Consider the following 20,394-nt stretch of genomic DNA (forward strand, 5'->3'; position numbering starts at 1 on the left):
ACCTACCAAGGATGATAGAAAAGAAACAGTTTTGTTACTGTATTTGCATATAGCCATGGTATTTGTAGTAAACAAATAGGCAATCAATCAGCTTTACTGCAAGTTTTTTAACAGCATTGTCCTTTACGAGAAGTTCTAAGCAGGAACTAAAAAGAAGTATCAACATTGTAAGATGTTATAGTATTATTCATTCAAATAAAAGTCATACAGTACATGTCAAAGCGATAAGATTGATGTTCTGGTTGTAGTTAGCTTCACTACATTTAAGGTTTAGCTGGTTGAGGTGGCTAAATATGGAGCAGATTCCAGTAAGAAAATCAGGAGAGGAATCTTTGAACAAGATGTTTAATGTCAATCCAATTTATGCATCTTCATATGCAGCTGATATGATATGAAATACAATGCAGTGGTCTACAAAGAATCAAGAGAAATAATTACAAATAATCACCATTCTCAGATTAACATTAACATTGTAAATCTGTATGACCAGATTATCACCTACCAGCATCTAAAACTGTCAGAAGTTGAGCTACAAAACATAAGCTGTTACTAATGAAAAATACAAATTATGGCCCTGATGCTTAACTTTAACTTAAAATTGTGTTACAATTAGAAAACGTGTTATTTGTTATATGTTATGTTGTTTTAAGCTAGTAAACAAATGTTTTTTTTAATGCAATTTAATTTTTATTTAGTTTGCAGTAGAAATCTTGCTCTGGAATAGATACAATGATAGACCAGTCTGACACAAGCCCCAAGCTCAAATTTAAAGCTACCTAACAAAACTCTGGTTAATTTTGGTGCGTTAGTTTGTCAAATGTGAAAAGGAAGGCAGTGGTGTTCCTCTCAGTAGACTTTATCCCTCTCTACAGGCTCTTGCAGTTAATTTCTATCATGCTACCATATCACACTGCATCTGCTCAGGATGCTCTCAATGTAATAGCAGGTCCTTTAGCTTTCCTAGAAGAATAAAAAGACAAAATACAGAATAATTATGTTAACTATTCGTAAAATCACATAGCACACAATATAAATTAAACAAGTTTCAGACGTTAATAAAAGAGATGATATAAAACTGATAAATGTGTAAATAAAATATGAAAAACAACTTGAATTAACACTATTATATATAGTTATAAACAGTATGTTTGCTGCCTGAAAATAAAACACACACACACACACAAGACGTTTGGTTAGACATTCAATAAGCTATTATTAGCACAAAAACCTCCCATAGAAACACACGTGTACACACACACACACACACACACGTTATTTTTACTTGTTTTAATGAAGAATGTGGTATTTATTGTCCTCTTAGAACACTATCTAGTGACATTTGTGTAACTAAGCCAGCTAACACAACGTTTCACAGTTTATTATGTATTTCGTCAAGTTATTTGAGTCTATAGGCTAATAATAATAGAAAGGCTAAAAAAATATGCAATTAGGATATTAAAATAAACAAGAAAAACTTACATTTGATCGATGTAAACTCACAAAAGCTCCACGGACGAATTGAATGTAAACCGAAAACACTTCTCAGACCGGTGCATCACTTTTTGTGACCCCCCTGAAACACTTCCGTTGTGTTGTGAGATTTGGAACGCGTTTCTGTTTTTGGTCGTGTTGTGATATTTGCAACGCGTTTCTGTATTTGGATGTGTTGCGATATCTGCATCGCATGTGTTGTCAAACTGATGAAGATGTTTTCTTGATTTGCTGGTGTTTTTTCTATTTGCATGTGTTTTCTTTCATTGCAAGGCAGTGACCCCTGACGGCCACCGTATAAGTCTCCTAAAGCAGTCTTCATAGTTGATGTGGGCTTAAGGTTTCTGCTGGGCATTTGAGATCAAATTTAAGATAGAGTACTGGACATAACATTTAGTGCTTTCAAGCTAAATGTATTCATGTAAGTTTCCATTTAAGAAAGAGTCCTGGACATACAATTAGCAAAAAATACAGCAGATGCCAACAGTGTCTTTGGGTTTTGAAAGAAGCAAACAAATCTTTAGATCTGATAGTTTTCATGTATTTGTGGGATTGACTCTGACGGTACCAGCCAGCCAACAGTCTGAGCATAGGCAGCAATACACAGGACCAGGTTTTGCTGGCCCAGCTTCAACTCATCCTTGTAGTCTAGTGGTTAGAGCACTGATTCTCCCATATGGGAGATCCAGGTTCAAATCCCACAAGGTTTAAGTGGAAATCTCCATTGACCAGTAGTCACTTCTTTAGCTCTGATAGAGTTTGTGGGCATCTTATAGCCTGCAAATGCTATTTTCCCTTCCCAAAGCCAATAGGCTGTTCATTTTATTACTGTTCCTAAGTCTCCTAAAGCAGTCTTTATAGTTGATGTGGGCTTAAGGTTTCTGCTGGACGTTTGAGATAAAATTTAAGATAGAGTACTGGACATAACATTTAGTGCTTTCAAGTTAAATGTTCATGTAAGTTTCAATTGAAGAAAATGTCCTGGACATACAATTAACAAAAAATACATCAGATGCCAACAGTGTTTTTGGGTTTTGAAAGAAACAAACAAATCTTCTTTAGATCTGATAGTTTCATGTATTTGTGGGATTGACTCTGACTGTGCCAGCCAGCCAACAGTCTGAGCATAGGCAGCAATACACAGGACCAGATTTTACTGGCCCAGCTTCAACTCATCCTCTGTAGTCTAGTGGTTCGAGTACTGATTCTCCCATACAGGAGACCCAGGTTCAAATCCCACAAGGTTTAAGTGGAAATCTCCTTTGACCAGTAACCACTTCTTTAGCTCTGATAGAGTTTGTGGGCATCTTATAGCCTGCAAATTCTATTTTCCCTTCCCAAAGCCAATAGGCTGTTCATTTTATTACTGTTCCTAAGTCTCCTAAAGCAGTCTTCATAGTTGATGTGGGCTTAAGGTTTCTGCTGGACATTTGAGATCAAATTAAAGATAAAGTACTGGACATAACATGTAGTGTTTTCAAGCAAAATGTATTCATGTAAGTTTCAATTTAAGAAAGAGTCCTGGACATACAATTAGCAAAAAATACAGCAGATGCCAACAGTGTCTTTGGGATTTGAAAGAAGCAAACAAATCTTCTTTAGATCTGATAGTTTCATGTATTTGTGGGAATGACTCTGACTGTACCAGCCAGCCAACAGTCTGAGCATAGGCAGCAATACACAGGACCAGGTTTTGCTGACCCAGCTTCAACTCATCCTTGTAGTCTAGTGGTTAGAGCACTGATTCTCCCATATGGGAGACCCAGGTTCAAATCCCACAAGGTTTTAAGTGGAAATCTCCATTGACCAGTAGTCACTTCTTTAGCTCTGATAGAGTTTGTGGGCATCTTATAGCCTGCAAATTCTATTTTCCCTTCCCAAAGCCAATAGGCTGTTCATTTTATTACTGTTCCTAAGTACCCTAAAGCAGTCTTCATAGTTGATGTGGGCTTAAGGTTTCTGCTGGACATTTGAGATCAAATTAAAGATAGAGTACTGGACATAACATTAATGCTTTCAAGCTAAATGTATTCATGTAAGTTTCCATTTAAGAAAGAGTCCTGGACATAAAATTAGCAAAAAATACAGCAGATGCCAACAGTGTCTTTGGGATTTGAAAGAAGCAAACAAATCTTCTTTAGATCTGATAGTTTCATGTATTTGTGGGAATGACTCTGACTGTACCAGCCAGCCAACAGTCTGAGCATAGGCAGCAATACACAGGACCAGGTTTTGCTGGCCCAGCTTCAACTCATCCTTGTAGTCTAGTGGGTAGAGCACTGATTCTCCCATATGGGAGACCCAGGTTCAAATCCCACAAGGTTTAAGTGGAAATCTCCATTGACCAGTAGTCTCTTCTTTAGCTCTGATAGACTTTGTGGGCATCTTAGAGCCTGCAAATTCTATTTTCCTTCTGTTCCTAAGTCTCCTAAAGCAGTCTTCATAGTTGATGTGGGCTTAAGGTTTCTGCTGGACGTTTGAGATAAAATTTAAGATAGAGTACTGGACATGACATTTAGTGCTTTCAAGTTAAATGTTCATGTAAGTTTCAATTGAAGAAAATGTCCTGGACATACAATTAACAAAAAATACATCAGATGCCAACAGTGTTTTTGGGTTTTGAAAGAAACAAACAAATCTTCTTTAGATCTGATAGTTTCATGTATTTGTGGGATTGACTCTGACTGTACCAGCCAGCCAACAGTCTGAGCATAGGCAGCAATACACAGGACCAGGTTTTGCTGGCCCAGCTTCAACTCATCCTTGTAGTCTAGTGGTTAGAGCACTGATTCTCCCATATGGGAGACCCAGGTTCAAATCCCACAAGGTTTAAGTGGAAATCTCCATTGACCAGTAGTCACTTCTTTAGCTCTGATAGAGATTGTGGGCATCTTAGAGCCTGCAAATTCTATTTTCCCTTCCCAAAGCCAGTAGGTTGTTCATTTTACTACTGTTCCTAAGTCTCCTAAAGCAGTCTTAATAGTTGATGTGGGCTTAAGGTTTCTGCTGGACATTTGAGATCAAATTTAAGATAGAGTACTGGACATAACATTTAGTGCTTTCAAGCTAAATGTATTCATGTAAGTTTCCATTTAAGAAAGAGTCCTGGACATACAATTAGCAAAAAATACAGCAGATGCCAACAGTGTCTTTGGGTTTTGAAAGAAACAAACAAATCGTCTTTAGATCTGATAGTTTCATGTATTTGTGGGATTGACTCTGACTGTACCAGCCAGCCAACAGTCTGAGCATAGGCAGCAATACACAGGACCAGATTTTACTGGCCCAGCTTCAACTCATCCTCTGTAGTCTAGTGGTTCGAGCACTGATTCTCCCATACAGGAGACCCAGGTTCAAATCCCACAAGGTTTAAGTGGAAATCTCCTTTGAGCAGTAGTCACTTCTTTAGCTCTGATAGAGTTTGTGGGCATCTTATAGCCTGCAAATTCTATTTTCCCTTCCCAAAGCCAATAGGCTGTTCATTTTATTACTGTTCCTAAGTCTCCTAAAGCAGTCTTCATAGTTGATGTGGGCTTAAGGTTTCTGCTGGACATTTGAGATCAAATTAAAGATAGAGTACTGGACATAACATTTAGTGCTTTCAAGCTAAATGTATTCATTTAAGTTTCCATTTAAGAAAGAGTCCTGGACATACAATTAGCAAAAAATATAGCAGTTGCCAACAGTGTCTTTGGGTTTTGAAAGAAGCAAACAAATCTTTAGATCTGATAGTTTTCATGTATTTGTGGGATTGACTCTGACTGTACCAGCCAGCCAACAGTCTGAGCATAGGCAGCAATACACAGGACCAGATTTTACTGGCCCAGCTTCAACTCATCCTCTGTAGTCTAGTGGTTCGAGCACTGATTCTCCCATACAGGAGACCCAGGTTCAAATCCCACAAGGTTTAAGTGGAAATCTCCTTTGACCAGTAGTCACTTCTTTAGCTCTGATAGAGTTTGTGGGCATCTTATAGCCTGCAAATTCTATTTTCCCTTCCCAAAGCCAATAGGCTGTTCATTTTATTACTGTTCCTAAGTCTCCTAAAGCAGTCTTCATAGTTGATGTGGGCTTAAGGTTTCTGCTGGACATTTGAGATCAAATGAAAGATAGAGTACTGGACATAACATGTAGTGTTTTCAAGCAAAATGTATTCATGTAAGTTTCAATTTAAGAAAGAGTCCTGGACATACAATTAGCAAAAAATACAGCAGATGCCAACAGTGTCTTTGGGTTTTGAAAGAAGCAAACAAGTCTTCTTTAGATCTGATAGTTTTCATGTATTTGTGGGATTGACTCTGACTGTACCAGCCAGCCAACAGTCTGAGCATAGGCAGCAATACACAGGACCAGGTTTTGCTGGCCCAGCTTCAACTCATCCTTGTAGTCTAGTGGTTAGAGCACTGATTCTCCCATATGGGAGACCCAGGTTCAAATCCCACAAGGTTTAAGTGGAAATCTCCATTGACCAGTAGTCCCTTCTTTAGCTCTGATAGAGTTTGTGGGCATCTTATAGCCTGCAAATTCTATTTTCCCTTCCCAAAGCCAATAGGCTGTTCATTTTATTACTGTTCCTAAGTACCCTAAAGCAGTCTTCATAGTTGATGTGGGCTTAAGGTTTCTGCTGGACATTTGAGATCAAATTAAAGATAGAGTACTGGACATAACATTAATGCTTTCAAGCTAAATGTATTCATGTAAGTTTCCATTTAAGAAAGAGTCCTGGACATAAAATTAGCAAAAAATACAGCAGATGCCAACAGTGTCTTTGGGATTTGAAAGAAGCAAACAAATCTTCTTTAGATCTGATAGTTTCATGTATTTGTGGGAATGACTCTGACTGTACCAGCCAGCCAACAGTCTGAGCATAGGCAGCAATACACAGGACCAGGTTTTGCTGGCCCAGCTTCAACTCATCCTTGTAGTCTAGTGGTTAGAGCACTGATTCTCCCATATGGGAGACCCAGGTTCAAATCCCACAAGGTTTAAGTGGAAATCTCCATTGACCAGTAGTCACTTCTTTAGCTCTGATAGAGTTTGAGGGCATCTTATAGCCTGCAAATTCTATTTTCCCTTCCCAAAGCCAATAGGCTGTTCATTTTATTACTGTTCCTAAGTACCCTAAAGCAGTCTTCATAGTTGATGTGGGCTTAAGGTTTCTGCTGGACATTTGAGATCAAATTAAAGATAGAGTACTGGACATAACATTAATGCTTTCAAGCTAAATGTATTCATGTAAGTTTCCATTTAAGAAAGAGTCCTGGACATAAAATTAGCAAAAAATACAGCAGATGCCAACAGTGTCTTTGGGATTTGAAAGAAGCAAACAAATCTTCTTTAGATCTGATAGTTTCATGTATTTGTGGGAATGACTCTGACTGTACCAGCCAGCCAACAGTCTGAGCATAGGCAGCAATACACAGGACCAGGTTTTGCTGGCCCAGCTTCAACTCATCCTTGTAGTCTAGTGGTTAGAGCACTGATTCTCCCATATGGGAGACCCAGGTTCAAATCCCACAAGGTTTAAGTGGAAATCTCCATTGACCAGTAGTCACTTCTTTAGCTCTGATAGAGTTTGAGGGCATCTTATAGCCTGCAAATTCTATTTTCCCTTCCCAAAGCCAATAGGCTGTTCATTTTATTACTGTTCCTAAGTACCCTAAAGCAGTCTTCATAGTTGATGTGGGCTTAAGGTTTCTGCTGGACATTTGAGATCAAATTAAAGATAGAGTACTGGACATAACATTAATGCTTTCAAGCTAAATGTATTCATGTAAGTTTCCATTTAAGAAAGAGTCCTGGACATAAAATTAGCAAAAAATACAGCAGATGCCACCAGTGTCTTTGGGATTTGAAAGAAGCAAACAAATCTTCTTTAGATCTGATAGTTTCATGTATTTGTGGGAATGACTCTGACTGTACCAGCCAGCCAACAGTCTGAGCATAGGCAGCAATACACAGGACCAGGTTTTGCTGGCCCAGCTTTAACTCATCCTTGTAGTCTAGTGGTTAGAGCACTGATTCTCCCATATGGGAGACCCAGGTTCAAATCCCACAAGGTTTAAGTGGAAATCTCCATTGACCAGTAGTCTCTTCTTTAGCTCTGATAGACTTTGTGGGTATCTTAGAGCCTGCAAATTCTATTTTCCTTCTGTTCCTAAGTCTCCTAAAGCAGTCTTCATAGTTGATGTGGGCTTAAGGTTTCTGCTGGACGTTTGAGATAAAATTTAAGATAGAGTACTGGACATGACATTTAGTGCTTTCAAGTTAAATGTTCATGTAAGTTTCAATTGAAGAAAATGTCCTGGACATACAATTAACAAAAAATACATCAGATGCCAACAGTGTTTTTGGGTTTTGAAAGAAACAAACAAATCTTCTTTAGATCTGATAGTTTCATGTATTTGTGGGATTGACTCTGACTGTACCAGCCAGCCAACAGTCTGAGCATAGGCAGCAATACACAGGACCAGGTTTTGCTGGCCCAGCTTCAACTCATCCTTGTAGTCTAGTGGTTAGAGCACTGATTCTCCCATATGGGAGACCCAGGTTCAAATCCCACAAGGTTTAAGTGGAAATCTCCATTGACCAGTAGTCACTTCTTTAGCTCTGATAGAGATTGTGGGCATCTTAGAGCCTGCAAATTCTATTTTCCCTTCCCAAAGCCAGTAGGTTGTTCATTTTACTACTGTTCCTAAGTCTCCTAAAGCAGTCTTCATAGTTGATGTGGGCTTAAGGTTTCTGCTGGACATTTGAGATCAAATTTAAGATAGAGTACTGGACATAACATTTAGTGCTTTCAAGCTAAATGTATTCATGTAAGTTTCCATTTAAGAAAGAGTCCTGGACATACAATTAGCAAAAAATACAGCAGATGCCAACAGTGTCTTTGGGTTTTGAAAGAAACAAACAAATCGTCTTTAGATCTGATAGTTTCATGTATTTGTGGGATTGACTCTGACTGTACCAGCCAGCCAACAGTCTGAGCATAGGCAGCAATACACAGGACCAGATTTTACTGGCCCAGCTTCAACTCATCCTCTGTAGTCTAGTGGTTCGAGCACTGATTCTCCCACACAGGAGACCCAGGTTCAAATCCCACAAGGTTTAAGTGGAAATCTCCTATTTAGCTCTGATCGAGTTTGTGGGCATCTTATAGCCTGCAAATTCAGTTTTCCCTTCCCAAAGCCAGTAGGCTGTTCATTTTATTACTGTTCCTAAGTCTCCTAAAGCAGTCTTCATAGTTGATGTGGGCTTAAGGTTTCTGCTGGGCATTTGAGATCAAATTTAAGATAGAGTACTGGACATAACATTTAGTGCTTTCAAGCTAAATGTATTCATGTAAGTTTCCATTTAAGAAAGTGTCCTGGACATACAATTAGCAAAAAATACATCAGTTGCCAACAGTGTCTTTGGGTTTTGAAAGAAGCAAACAAATCTTTAGATCTGATAGTTTTCATGTATTTGTGGGATTGACTCTGACGGTACCAGCCAGCCAACAGTCTGAGCATAGGCAGCAATAGACAGGACCAGGTTTTGCCGGCCCAGCTTCAACTCATCCTTGTAGTCTAGTGGTTAGAGCACTGATTCTCCCATATGGGAGACCCAGGTTCAAATCCCACAAGGTTTAAGTGGAAATCTCCATTGACCAGTAGTCACTTCTTTAGCTCTGATAGAGTTTGTGGGCATCTTATAGCCTGCAAATGCTATTTTCCCTTCCCAAAGCCAATAGGCTGTTCATTTTATTACTGTTCCTAAGTCTCCTAAAGCAGTCTTCATAGTTGATGTGGGCTTAAGGTTTCTGCTGGACGTTTGAGATAAAATTTAAGATAGAGTACTGGACATAACATTTAGTGCTTTCAAGTTAAATGTTCATGTAAGTTTCAATTGAAGAAAATGTCCTGGACATACAATTAACAAAAAATACATCAGATGCCAACAGTGTTTTTGGGTTTTGAAAGAAACAAACAAATCTTCTTTAGATCTGATAGTTTCATGTATTTGTGGGATTGACTCTGACTGTACCAGCCAGCCAACAGTCTGAGCATAGGCAGCAATACACAGGACCAGGTTTTGCTGGCCCAGCTTCAACTCATCCTTGTAGTCTAGTGGTTAGAGCACTGATTCTCCCATATGGGAGACCCAGGTTCAAATCCCACAAGGTTTAAGTGGAAATCTCCTTTGACCAGTAGTCACTTCTTTAGCTCTGATAGAGTTTGTGGGCATCTTATAGCCTGCAAATTCTATTTTCCCTTCCCAAAGCCAATAGGCTGTTCATTTTATTACTGTTCCTAAGTCTCCTAAAGCAGTCTTCATAGTTGATGTGGGCTTAAGGTTTCTGCTGGACATTTGAGATCAAATGAAAGATAGAGTACTGGACATAACATGTAGTGTTTTCAAGCAAAATGTATTCATGTAAGTTTCAATTTAAGAAAGAGTCCTGGACATACAATTAGCAAAAAATACAGCAGATGCCAACAGTGTCTTTGGCTTTTGAAAGAAGCAAACAAGTCTTCTTTAGATCTGATAGTTTTCATGTATTTGTGGGATTGACTCTGACTGTACCAGCCAGCCAACAGTCTGAGCATAGGCAGCAATACACAGGACCAGGTTTTGCTGGCCCAGCTTCAACTCATCCTTGTAGTCTAGTGGTTAGAGCACTGATTCTCCCATATGGGAGACCCAGGTTCAAATCCCACAAGGTTTAAGTGGAAATCTCCATTGACCAGTAGTCCCTTCTTTAGCTCTGATAGAGTTTGTGGGCATCTTATAGCCTGCAAATTCTATTTTCCCTTCCCAAAGCCAATAGGCTGTTCATTTTATTACTGTTCCTAAGTACCCTAAAGCAGTCTTCATAGTTGATGTGGGCTTAAGGTTTCTGCTGGACATTTGAGATCAAATTAAAGATAGAGTACTGGACATAACATTAATGCTTTCAAGCTAAATGTATTCATGTAAGTTTCCATTTAAGAAAGAGTCCTGGACATAAAATTAGCAAAAAATACAGCAGATGCCAACAGTGTCTTTGGGATTTGAAAGAAGCAAACAAATCTTCTTTAGATCTGATAGTTTCATGTATTTGTGGGAATGACTCTGACTGTACCAGCCAGCCAACAGTCTGAGCATAGGCAGCAATACACAGGACCAGGTTTTGCTGGCCCAGCTTCAACTCATCCTTGTAGTCTAGTGGTTAGAGCACTGATTCTCCCATATGGGAGACCCAGGTTCAAATCCCACAAGGTTTAAGTGGAAATCTCCATTGACCAGTAGTCACTTCTTTAGCTCTGATAGAGTTTGAGGGCATCTTATAGCCTGCAAATTCTATTTTCCCTTCCCAAAGCCAATAGGCTGTTCATTTTATTACTGTTCCTAAGTACCCTAAAGCAGTCTTCATAGTTGATGTGGGCTTAAGGTTTCTGCTGGACATTTGAGATCAAATTAAAGATAGAGTACTGGACATAACATTAATGCTTTCAAGCTAAATGTATTCATGTAAGTTTCCATTTAAGAAAGAGTCCTGGACATAAAATTAGCAAAAAATACAGCAGATGCCACCAGTGTCTTTGGGATTTGAAAGAAGCAAACAAATCTTCTTTAGATCTGATAGTTTCATGTATTTGTGGGAATGACTCTGACTGTACCAGCCAGCCAACAGTCTGAGCATAGGCAGCAATACACAGGACCAGGTTTTGCTGGCCCAGCTTTAACTCATCCTTGTAGTCTAGTGGTTAGAGCACTGATTCTCCCATATGGGAGACCCAGGTTCAAATCCCACAAGGTTTAAGTGGAAATCTCCATTGACCAGTAGTCTCTTCTTTAGCTCTGATAGACTTTGTGGGTATCTTAGAGCCTGCAAATTCTATTTTCCTTCTGTTCCTAAGTCTCCTAAAGCAGTCTTCATAGTTGATGTGGGCTTAAGGTTTCTGCTGGACGTTTGAGATAAAATTTAAGATAGAGTACTGGACATGACATTTAGTGCTTTCAAGTTAAATGTTCATGTAAGTTTCAATTGAAGAAAATGTCCTGGACATACAATTAACAAAAAATACATCAGATGCCAACAGTGTTTTTGGGTTTTGAAAGAAACAAACAAATCTTCTTTAGATCTGATAGTTTCATGTATTTGTGGGATTGACTCTGACTGTACCAGCCAGCCAACAGTCTGAGCATAGGCAGCAATACACAGGACCAGGTTTTGCTGGCCCAGCTTCAACTCATCCTTGTAGTCTAGTGGTTAGAGCACTGATTCTCCCATATGGGAGACCCAGGTTCAAATCCCACAAGGTTTAAGTGGAAATCTCCATTGACCAGTAGTCACTTCTTTAGCTCTGATAGAGATTGTGGGCATCTTAGAGCCTGCAAATTCTATTTTCCCTTCCCAAAGCCAGTAGGTTGTTCATTTTACTACTGTTCCTAAGTCTCCTAAAGCAGTCTTCATAGTTGATGTGGGCTTAAGGTTTCTGCTGGACATTTGAGATCAAATTTAAGATAGAGTACTGGACATAACATTTAGTGCTTTCAAGCTAAATGTATTCATGTAAGTTTCCATTTAAGAAAGAGTCCTGGACATACAATTAGCAAAAAATACAGCAGATGCCAACAGTGTCTTTGGGTTTTGAAAGAAACAAACAAATCGTCTTTAGATCTGATAGTTTCATGTATTTGTGGGATTGACTCTGACTGTACCAGCCAGCCAACAGTCTGAGCATAGGCAGCAATACACAGGACCAGATTTTACTGGCCCAGCTTCAACTCATCCTCTGTAGTCTAGTGGTTCGAGCACTGATTCTCCCACACAGGAGACCCAGGTTCAAATCCCACAAGGTTTAAGTGGAAATCTCCTATTTAGCTCTGATCGAGTTTGTGGGCATCTTATAGCCTGCAAATTCAGTTTTCCCTTCCCAAAGCCAGTAGGCTGTTCATTTTATTACTGTTCCTAAGTCTCCTAAAGCAGTCTTCATAGTTGATGTGGGCTTAAGGTTTCTGCTGGGCATTTGAGATCAAATTTAAGATAGAGTACTGGACATAACATTTAGTGCTTTCAAGCTAAATGTATTCATGTAAGTTTCCATTTAAGAAAGTGTCCTGGACATACAATTAGCAAAAAATACATCAGTTGCCAACAGTGTCTTTGGGTTTTGAAAGAAGCAAACAAATCTTTAGATCTGATAGTTTTCATGTATTTGTGGGATTGACTCTGACGGTACCAGCCAGCCAACAGTCTGAGCATAGGCAGCAATAGACAGGACCAGGTTTTGCCGGCCCAGCTTCAACTCATCCTTGTAGTCTAGTGGTTAGAGCACTGATTCTCCCATATGGGAGACCCAGGTTCAAATCCCACAAGGTTTAAGTGGAAATCTCCATTGACCAGTAGTCACTTCTTTAGCTCTGATAGAGTTTGTGGGCATCTTATAGCCTGCAAATGCTATTTTCCCTTCCCAAAGCCAATAGGCTGTTCATTTTATTACTGTTCCTAAGTCTCCTAAAGCAGTCTTCATAGTTGATGTGGGCTTAAGGTTTCTGCTGGACGTTTGAGATAAAATTTAAGATAGAGTACTGGACATAACATTTAGTGCTTTCAAGTTAAATGTTCATGTAAGTTTCAATTGAAGAAAATGTCCTGGACATACAATTAACAAAAAATACATCAGATGCCAACAGTGTTTTTGGGTTTTGAAAGAAACAAACAAATCTTCTTTAGATCTGATAGTTTCATGTATTTGTGGGATTGACTCTGACTGTACCAGCCAGCCAACAGTCTGAGCATAGGCAGCAATACACAGGACCAGATTTTACTGGCCCAGCTTCAACTCATCCTCTGTAGTCTAGTGGTTCGAGCACTGATTCTCCCATACAGGAGACCCAGGTTCAAATCCCACAAGGTTTAAGTGGAAATCTCCTATTTAGCTCTGATAGAGTTTGTGGGCATCTTATAGCCTGCAAATTCAGTTTTCCCTTCCCAAAGCCAGTAGGCTGTTCATTTTATTACTGTTCCTAAGTCCTACGGTGGCCGTCAGGGGTCACTGCCTTGCAATGAAAGAAAACACATGCAAATAGAAAAAACACCAGCAAATCAAGAAAACATCTTCATCAGTTTGACAACACATGCGCTGCAGATATCGCAACACATCCAAATACAGAAACGCATTGCAAATATCACAACACGACCAAAAACAGAAACGCGTTCCAAATCTCACAACACAACGGAAGTGTTTCAGGGGGGTCACAAAAAGTGATGCACCGGTCTGAGAAGTGTTTTCGGTTTACATTCAATTCGTCCGTGGAGCTTTTGTGAGTTTACATCGATCAAATGTAAGTTTTTCTTGTTTATTTTAATATCCTAATTGCATATTTTTTTAGCCTTTCTATTATTATTAGCCTATAGACTCAAATAACTTGACGAAATACATAATAAACTGTGAAACGTTGTGTTAGCTGGCTTAGTTACACAAATGTCACTAGATAGTGTTCTAGGAGGACAATAAATACCACATTCTTCATTAAAACAAGTAAAAATAACGTGTGTGTGTGTGTGTGTGTGTACACGTGTGTTTCTATGGGAGGTTTTTGTGCTAATAATAGCTTATTGAACGTCTAACCAAACGTCTTGTGTGTGTGTGTTTTATTTTCAAGCAGCAAACATACTGTTTATAACTATATATAATAGTGTTAATTCAAGTTGTTTTTCATATTTTATTTACACATTTATCAGTTTTATATCATCTCTTTTATTATGTCTCAAACTTGTTTATTTTATATTGTGTGCTATGTGATTTTACGAATAGTTAACATAATTATTCTGTATTTTGTCTTTTTATTCTTCTAGGAAAGCTAGAGGACCTGTTTTAACATTGAGGGAATCCTGACCAGATGCATAGTGTGATATGGTAGCATGATTTAAATGAACTGCAAGAGCCTGTAGAGAGGGATAAAGTCTACTGAGAGGAACACAGTACAGAAAGGAGCCGGTTCCATTGTTAAAATGCCCACTTATACCAAACTGTTTCCACCTACATCCTCTGGCAATACATACAGAAGTGTAAGCTACAGGACGTAAAGATTGAGGAACCGTTTTATCCAGCAGCCCTCAGTGTTCAATATGTCAAAAACATTAATTGACCCCAATATCACTGTCATTATTTTAATCTCTACACAAACATTTGTTTAATACTGCAGGTTTTGATACACATAGTCATAGCGTAGTGGTTAGAGGGTTGGACTTGTAACCCGAAAGTTGCCAGTTCCAGTTTCTGTCTCTGCCGGCAGGTTGCGACTGTGATGTCCTTGAACAAGGCACATTAAACCCAATTGCTCCCCGGGCACTGAAGGAATAGCTGCCCACTGCTCCATGTGTGTTCACCATTTACTGGGATGGGTTAAATGCAGAGGTCACATTTTTGAGTATGCGCTGCATACTTGGCAAGCATGTCACACTTACACTGCACAGACAACATTATATTGTATAACAGGTTTCTTTCTAGTTTATTATTTTAATGACAACCACAGTTTAATGTAATGTGGCAATAAAAAGGAAGAATGTCATTGTACAGATATCTATACATATGAAAATAAAGGCTTTAAACTTCAAATGCATTTTTCATTTGCATATTTAAGAGAGAATATTTAAAATAATTTCTTTGATTCCTTTAAAAACACTCTTTCATTTTAGGGAAGAAAAGGAAACAGCAAGATTTATAATCTTAAAATGTAAGTAATTTGATAAAAATAGAAAATAACCTACCAAGGATGATAGAAAAGAAACAGTTTTGTTACTGTATTTGCATATAGCCATGGTATTTGTAGTAAACAAATAGGCAATCAATCAGCTTTACTGCAAGTTTTTTAACAGCATTGTCCTTTACGAGAAGTTCTAAGCAGGAACTAAAAAGAAGTATCAACATTGTAAGATGTTATAGTATTATTCATTCAAATAAAAGTCATACAGTACATGTCAAAGCGATAAGATTGATGTTCTGGTTGTAGTTAGCTTCACTACATTTAAGGTTTAGCTGGTTGAGGTGGCTAAATATGGAGCAGATTCCAGTAAGAAAATCAGGAGAGGAATCTTTGAACAAGATGTTTAATGTCAATCCAATTTATGCATCTTCATATGCAGCTGATATGATATGAAATACAATGCAGTGGTCTACAAAGAATCAAGAGAAATAATTACAAATAATCACCATTCTCAGATTAACATTGACATTGTAAATCTGTATGACCAGATTATCACCTACCAGCATCTAAAACTGTCAGAAGTTGAGCTACAAAACATAAGCTGTTACTAATGAAAAATACAAATTATGGCCCTGATGCTTAACTTTAACTTAAAATTGTGTTACAATTAGAAAACGTGTTATTTGTTATATGTTATGTTGTTTTAAGCTAGTAAACAAATGTTTTTTTTAATGCAATTTAATTTTTATTTAGTTTGCAGTAGAAATCTTGCTCTGGAATAGATACAATGATAGACCAGTCTGACACAAGCCCCAAGCTCAAATTTAAAGCTACCTAACAAAACTCTGGTTAATTTTGGTGCGTTAGTTTGTCAAATGTGAAAAGGAAGGCAGTGGTGTTCCTCTCAGTAGACTTTATCCCTCTCTACAGGCTCTTGCAGTTAATTTCTATCATGCTACCATATCACACTGCATCTGCTCAGGATGCTCTCAATGTAATAGCAGGTCCTTTAGCTTTCCTAGAAGAATAAAAAGACAAAATACAGAATAATTATGTTAACTATTCGTAAAATCACATAGCACACAATATAAATTAAACAAGTTTCAGACGTTAATAAAAGAGATGATATAAAACTGATAAATGTGTAAATAAAATATGAAAAACAACTTGAATTAACACTATTATATATAGTTATAAACAGTATGTTTGCTGCCTGAAAATAAAACACACACACACACACAAGACGTTTGGTTAGACATTCAATAAGCTATTATTAGCACAAAAACCTCCCATAGAAACACACGTGTACACACACACACACACACACACGTTATTTTTACTTGTTTTAATGAAGAATGTGGTATTTATTGTCCTCTTAGAACACTATCTAGTGACATTTGTGTAACTAAGCCAGCTAACACAACGTTTCACAGTTTATTATGTATTTCGTCAAGTTATTTGAGTCTATAGGCTAATAATAATAGAAAGGCTAAAAAAATATGCAATTAGGATATTAAAATAAACAAGAAAAACTTACATTTGATCGATGTAAACTCACAAAAGCTCCACGGACGAATTGAATGTAAACCGAAAACACTTCTCAGACCGGTGCATCACTTTTTGTGACCCCCCTGAAACACTTCCGTTGTGTTGTGAGATTTGGAACGCGTTTCTGTTTTTGGTCGTGTTGTGATATTTGCAACGCGTTTCTGTATTTGGATGTGTTGCGATATCTGCATCGCATGTGTTGTCAAACTGATGAAGATGTTTTCTTGATTTGCTGGTGTTTTTTCTATTTGCATGTGTTTTCTTTCATTGCAAGGCAGTGACCCCTGACGGCCACCGTATAAGTCTCCTAAAGCAGTCTTCATAGTTGATGTGGGCTTAAGGTTTCTGCTGGGCATTTGAGATCAAATTTAAGATAGAGTACTGGACATAACATTTAGTGCTTTCAAGCTAAATGTATTCATGTAAGTTTCCATTTAAGAAAGAGTCCTGGACATACAATTAGCAAAAAATACAGCAGATGCCAACAGTGTCTTTGGGTTTTGAAAGAAGCAAACAAATCTTTAGATCTGATAGTTTTCATGTATTTGTGGGATTGACTCTGACGGTACCAGCCAGCCAACAGTCTGAGCATAGGCAGCAATACACAGGACCAGGTTTTGCTGGCCCAGCTTCAACTCATCCTTGTAGTCTAGTGGTTAGAGCACTGATTCTCCCATATGGGAGACCCAGGTTCAAATCCCACAAGGTTTAAGTGGAAATCTCCATTGACCAGTAGTCACTTCTTTAGCTCTGATAGAGTTTGTGGGCATCTTATAGCCTGCAAATGCTATTTTCCCTTCCCAAAGCCAATAGGCTGTTCATTTTATTACTGTTCCTAAGTCTCCTAAAGCAGTCTTCATAGTTGATGTGGGCTTAAGGTTTCTGCTGGACGTTTGAGATAAAATTTAAGATAGAGTACTGGACATAACATTTAGTGCTTTCAAGTTAAATGTTCATGTAAGTTTCAATTGAAGAAAATGTCCTGGACATACAATTAACAAAAAATACATCAGATGCCAACAGTGTTTTTGGGTTTTGAAAGAAACAAACAAATCTTCTTTAGATCTGATAGTTTCATGTATTTGTGGGATTGACTCTGACTGTGCCAGCCAGCCAACAGTCTGAGCATAGGCAGCAATACACAGGACCAGATTTTACTGGCCCAGCTTCAACTCATCCTCTGTAGTCTAGTGGTTCGAGTACTGATTCTCCCATACAGGAGACCCAGGTTCAAATCCCACAAGGTTTAAGTGGAAATCTCCTTTGACCAGTAACCACTTCTTTAGCTCTGATAGAGTTTGTGGGCATCTTATAGCCTGCAAATTCTATTTTCCCTTCCCAAAGCCAATAGGCTGTTCATTTTATTACTGTTCCTAAGTCTCCTAAAGCAGTCTTCATAGTTGATGTGGGCTTAAGGTTTCTGCTGGACATTTGAGATCAAATTAAAGATAAAGTACTGGACATAACATGTAGTGTTTTCAAGCAAAATGTATTCATGTAAGTTTCAATTTAAGAAAGAGTCCTGGACATACAATTAGCAAAAAATACAGCAGATGCCAACAGTGTCTTTGGGTTTTGAAAGAAGCAAACAAGTCTTCTTTAGATCTGATAGTTTTCATGTATTTGTGGGATTGACTCTGACTGTACCAGCCAGCCAACAGTCTGAGCATAGGCAGCAATACACAGGACCAGGTTTTGCTGAAGTTTCAACTCATCCTTGTAGTCTAGTGGTTAGAGCACTGATTCTCCCATATGGGAGACCCAGGTTCAAATCCCACAAGGTTTAAGTGGAAATCTCCATTGACCAGTAGTCACTTCTTTAGCTCTGATAGAGTTTGTGGGCATCTTATAGCCTGCAAATTCTATTTTCCCTTCCCAAAGCCAATAGGCTGTTCATTTTATTACTGTTCCTAAGTACCCTAAAGCAGTCTTCATAGTTGATGTGGGCTTAAGGTTTCTGCTGGACATTTGAGATCAAATTAAAGATAGAGTACTGGACATAACATTAATGCTTTCAAGCTAAATGTATTCATGTAAGTTTCCATTTAAGAAAGAGTCCTGGACATAAAATAAGCAAAAAATACAGCAGATGCCAACAGTGTCTTTGGGATTTGAAAGAAGCAAACAAATCTTCTTTAGATCTGATAGTTTCATGTATTTGTGGGAATGACTCTGACTGTACCAGCCAGCCAACAGTCTGAGCATAGGCAGCAATACACAGGACCAGGTTTTGCTGGCCCAGCTTCAACTCATCCTTGTAGTCTAGTGGGTAGAGCACTGATTCTCCCATATGGGAGACCCAGGTTCAAATCCCACAAGGTTTAAGTGGAAATCTCCATTGACCAGTAGTCTCTTCTTTAGCTCTGATAGACTTTGTGGGCATCTTAGAGCCTGCAAATTCTATTTTCCTTCTGTTCCTAAGTCTCCTAAAGCAGTCTTCATAGTTGATGTGGGCTTAAGGTTTCTGCTGGACGTTTGAGATAAAATTTAAGATAGAGTACTGGACATGACATTTAGTGCTTTCAAGTTAAATGTTCATGTAAGTTTCAATTGAAGAAAATGTCCTGGACATACAATTAACAAAAAATACATCAGATGCCAACAGTGTTTTTGGGTTTTGAAAGAAACAAACAAATCTTCTTTAGATCTGATAGTTTCATGTATTTGTGGGATTGACTCTGACTGTACCAGCCAGCCAACAGTCTGAGCATAGGCAGCAATACACAGGACCAGGTTTTGCTGGCCCAGCTTCAACTCATCCTTGTAGTCTAGTGGTTAGAGCACTGATTCTCCCATATGGGAGACCCAGGTTCAAATCCCACAAGGTTTAAGTGGAAATTTCCATTGACCAGTAGTCACTTCTTTAGCTCTGATAGAGATTGTGGGCATCTTAGAGCCTGCAAATTCTATTTTCCCTTCCCAAAGCCAGTAGGTTGTTCATTTTACTACTGTTCCTAAGTCTCCTAAAGCAGTCTTAATAGTTGATGTGGGCTTAAGGTTTCTGCTGGACATTTGAGATCAAATTTAAGATAGAGTACTGGACATAACATTTAGTGCTTTCAAGCTAAATGTATTCATGTAAGTTTCCATTTAAGAAAGAGTCCTGGACATACAATTAGCAAAAAATACAGCAGATGCCAACAGTGTCTTTGGGTTTTGAAAGAAACAAACAAATCGTCTTTAGATCTGATAGTTTCATGTATTTGTGGGATTGACTCTGACTGTACCAGCCAGCCAACAGTCTGAGCATAGGCAGCAATACACAGGACCAGATTTTACTGGCCCAGCTTCAACTCATCCTCTGTAGTCTAGTGGTTCGAGCACTGATTCTCCCATACAGGAGACCCAGGTTCAAATCCCACAAGGTTTAAGTGGAAATCTCCTTTGAGCAGTAACCACTTATTTAGCTCTGATAGAGTTTGTGGGCATCTTATAGCCTGCAAATTCAGTTTTCCCTTCCCAAAGCCAGTAGGCTGTTCATTTTATTACTGTTCCTAAGTCTCCTAAAGCAGTCTTCATAGTTGATGTGGGCTTAAGGTTTCTGCTGGACATTTGAGTTCAAATTTAAGATAGAGTACTGGACATAACATTTAGTGCTTTCAAGCTAAATGTATTCATTTAAGTTTCCATTTAAGAAAGAGTCCTGGACATACAATTAGCAAAAAATATAGCAGTTGC

The 20,394-nt window shown here is 38.4% G+C and overlaps 2 long non-coding RNA genes across 2 annotated transcripts; both read right to left on the reverse strand.

Annotated features, from left to right (window-relative positions):
* Positions 1–331: 331 nt before the first annotated feature.
* Positions 332–1,727, reverse strand: LOC141361475 (uncharacterized). The gene is made up of 2 exons (XR_012367582.1): positions 1,480–1,727; positions 332–960 (listed from the first exon to the last, which is right to left on the reverse strand). It is a non-coding gene; the product is annotated as an uncharacterized lncRNA (long non-coding RNA).
* Positions 1,728–15,340: 13,613 nt separating this feature from the next.
* On the reverse strand, positions 15,341–16,862 carry LOC141361518 (uncharacterized). Its single transcript, XR_012367644.1, has 3 exons — positions 16,706–16,862; positions 15,729–16,186; positions 15,341–15,637 (listed from the first exon to the last, which is right to left on the reverse strand). It is a non-coding gene; the product is annotated as an uncharacterized lncRNA (long non-coding RNA).
* Between the last annotated feature and the right edge of the window lie 3,532 nt (positions 16,863–20,394).

The sequence above is a fragment of the Misgurnus anguillicaudatus genome, chromosome 24 (assembly GCF_027580225.2).
Source record: "Misgurnus anguillicaudatus chromosome 24, ASM2758022v2, whole genome shotgun sequence".
NCBI lineage: Eukaryota > Metazoa > Chordata > Actinopteri > Cypriniformes > Cobitidae > Misgurnus > Misgurnus anguillicaudatus.